At 42.0% G+C, this 3,881-nt stretch overlaps 1 pseudogene; it reads left to right on the top strand.

The window, feature by feature from the left end:
• Positions 1 to 583: 583 nt before the first annotated feature.
• On the top strand, positions 584 to 1,466 carry LOC149337819 (uncharacterized; annotated as a pseudogene).
• Positions 1,467 to 3,881: the final 2,415 nt, after the last annotated feature.

The following is a 3,881-nucleotide window of genomic DNA, read 5'->3' as shown; positions in this document are numbered from 1 at the left end:
CGGCAACATGCTAAGCAATCCCTTTTGCTTTGCACTTCAGGTCTTTCTCGGAGCCCTGCTAGCGCCGCGTGAGTGGTATCAAGCAACACGTGCGGACCATGTTCAAGGATTCGATGCCGTATCAGCAGTACTGCTTTCCGACGGAGTCATCACTGAACCAGACCAACCTTGGCTATCAGCTTCCACACCTTTGACGACATCGGGGACGTCATGTCACGTGGCTCATCCATCGACTATAAATCTACCACCGGAGCTTTTCTTCGCCAGTGGGCATGTCAGCAGCAGACACGGCAACATGCTAAGCAATCCCTTTTGCTTTGCACTTCAGGTCTTTCTCGGAGCCCTGCTAGCGCCGCGTGAGTGGTATCAAGCGACACGTGCGGACCATGTTCAAGGATTCGATGCCGTATCAGCAGTACTGCTTTCCGACGGAGTCATCACTGAACCAGACCAACCTTGGCTATCAGCTTCCACACCTTTGACGACATCGGGGATGTCATGTCACGTGGCTCATCCATCGACTATAAATCTACCACCGGAGCTTTTCTTCGCCAGTGGGCATGTCAGCAGCAGACACGGCAACATGCTAAGCAATCCCTTTTGCTTTGCACTTCAGGTTGCTAATCTCAAATATGAACATTGTTATCGAAGTGACGATCGTTTTTTAGTGCTGCTGCCCTGCCCACTGAGCGTTGAGTGCTTTCTGTCTTGTGTTATTACATTATCGAAAGATCTGTTGTCTTGTGGCGATATTGAAGCAAATCCTGGTCCAACTGAAAAAGAGATGCTATCGGAGTTACTAGCAGGCCAGGGTGAGATTACTTCAACAATGGAGGGCCTACAGGCATCACAGAACAAGATAGAAGACAAGCTTTCCTCTTTAACTGAGCGGATTGACGGTATTGAGAGACAGTTATCCGGCCTAAATGTCTTAGCCACGAAGGTGAAAGATATGGAATCTACCATATCAGAACTTCAGGGCCAGCTTACTTTAGTTAGAAACCAGATGGATGACTTAGAAAACAGAGGTAGAAGAAATAACCTTATCATTTACGGTATAGAGAAGGACAGCATTGAGTCTAACCATGAACTGGAAGAGAAAGTAACAAACGGCGTTTTCCAGGAAAAGCTGGGTTTAACGGTAAGTGGCGTCGAAAGATGCCATAGAATGGGTAAAAAGGAAGCAAGCAAGGTGCGACCTGTCATTTTAAAACTCCTTGATTTCCGCGAAAAAATGTCCATATTACAATCATGTCATAAGCTCAAAGACTCCGGCATATCAATAGCTGAGGATTATTCAAAACGAGTTCGAGAAATACGTAAACAATTATGGAAAAGCTGTAAAGAAGAGAGACGAAGGAGCCAAAGCAAAGTTATTATTCGATAAACTAAGCGTTGATAACGTCCTATTTGGTTGGGACGAAGCGAAAGGTTCTCGCTTCAGGCTTAAAAAGAAATCAAACTGACTTCTCACCAATAAACCTCGGACCCTGAAGATATTAAATGTTAATTGCAGGAGTGTTCTAAACAAGACTGCTGAGTTGGAGGCTCTTCTGCTTTTGCACGATCCAGAAATTGCGGTTTTGACTGAGACTTGGCTTAACGACACAGTATTTGACAGTGAGTTTGTACCCATTGGCTACAGTTCGTACAGAAAAGACCTTGATGGTAGAGGTGGAGGCGTTAGCATACTCTTTAAGTCAACCTTGCGAATTTTCCCAATGTCTGATATACCCAATGTAGAGTGTATTTTTTGTAAAGCATACTATGGAAATGTTAGATATGTTATTGCAGCAATGTATAGACCCCCTAGTTCTACCGTTTCCGTTCTAGACGATCTCAAACAATATTTATACACGAATGTCAAACTTGGTGATCGTATTATATTGTCAGGTGATTTTAATTTACCTAATATAGACTGGTCGACGTTCTCACTTGAAAAACATGACGCTTTAGGTGAAGCAATGTTGGACATTGCTTTTTCCTTTGATTTGTTGCAAATTGTGGAACAAAGCACAAGAATTCAGGGCAGTTCTCAGTCAGTCCTTGACCTATTTTTTGTCAGCGGATCAATAGGCGCAGATACAAATTACGAAATAGTACCTGGAATTTCGGACCATGAAGCTGTCCTACTCACCATTGCTGATGCCGTCTTGGATAGCAAGCCTAAATATCCATCTTACCCAAACTTTTCTCGAGCCGATGATGTATCAATCATTGACATACTTTCGCTTAACTTCGATGCCTTTTCAGATAGCACGGATGATGTGCATTCGCTTTGGTGCAGGTTTAAAAAATTTGTAAAAGAGTGCATTGACCGTTTTGTCCCGCTGATAACTAAAAAGAAAAACGGCAGGAGCCCCTGGATCTCCCGTGAGACGTTACGACTCCAAAGGCAATTGAAGCGTCTTAAGAAAAAATTAAAAATCCATGCTGCACAGGCGGTCAAAAAAAAGATTGACGAAATTTCCTCCCGCCTTAAAAATCAAGTATATGCCGATAAACAACGCTACTATGGTGAATCACTGCCCAGTTTCATAACTGCAGCTCCAGAAAAGTTTTGGCGTTCTATTTCTCCGACTTCCAAGGAATGTGATGTATTTCATGTTGATGGTAAAGATGTGTGCGATGGCAAGGAAATAGCAAATGCATTTAATAAACATTTTAAGTACGTCTTTACTAAAGATAATGGCGTAATGCCGTCTTTCGAATTACCTACGTCACCTATACCCGATGTTAAAATAAGTGAAACAGGAATACTAAACATGCTTTTAAATTTGGACATTAAAAAGTCTTGCGGTCCGGACAACATTCCAAACACATTTTTAAAGCGGTATGCAGAATGGACCTCAAAATACCTGCACGTTCTGTTCACGAGATCATTGTGCGAGGGACAAGTGCCGAGCGAATGGAGGACTGCCAGAGTGAAGCCACTACATAAGGCAGGAAAAAAGCAGTGCATTCAAAATTACCGCCCAATTTCTTTAACATCTACGGTATGTAAACTTTTGGAACACATAATTCATAATCATATTTCAGAATTCTTGGAGAAATATAATATACTTACGAAGCATCAACATGGTTTCCGAAAAGGCTACTCTACTAATACCCAATTGGTTCTAACAGTGCATGACTTTGCTAAAGCAATTAACAATGGAAAACAAATAGATGCTGTTTTTATGCATTTTTCAAAGGCTTTCGACAAGGTGTCTCATAAAAAGTTACTTCACAAATTAAGCGCAATACTGAAAAATTCTCAACTAATTAACTGGCTTGCGGCTTATCTTGAGAACAGAGAACAATTTGTTGTTTTTAATGACCACCATTCAGAACGACTTTCAGTTGGTTCTGGCGTCCCGCAGGGCTCGGTGCTTGGGCCTCTTTTGTTTCTTTTGTTTATTAATGATGTACTGCATGGTATTCCCGTTAAGGTTAAACTTTATGCTGACGACTGTGTATTGTACTCGGAAATAGAGAACGCCGCTGACCAGGAACTGCTGAACAATGCCTTAGGACAAGTTGTTGCCTGGTGCAAAGCTTGGCAAATGTCAATTAATTTCCAAAAACTGTTTTTATGACCATTACACGCAAGAAGCACAAGCTTAAATATCCATATGCTACTAACGACATATTTCTTTCCGAAGTAACACACTACAAGTATCTAGGACTCTGGATTACTAATGATCTCACTTGGACTAAGCCCCTTGAATATGTAGTAGCTAATGCTAACCGCAAATTATTCTTCTTGAGGAGGGCTTTGAGACATTCCACCCCTTCTGTCCGTCTGCTCGAATACAAAAGTGTAATTCTGCCGATACTAGATTATGCATGTGTAATTTGGGACCCTTTCACCAAGACTAACATCGCCAAGATGGATATGG

Source organism: Amblyomma mixtum, chromosome 7 (assembly GCF_055824585.1).
Source record: "Amblyomma mixtum isolate Tamu chromosome 7, ASM5582458v1, whole genome shotgun sequence".
Lineage (NCBI taxonomy): Eukaryota > Metazoa > Arthropoda > Arachnida > Ixodida > Ixodidae > Amblyomma > Amblyomma mixtum.
This window is presented reverse-complemented; position numbering and strand designations above follow the sequence as displayed.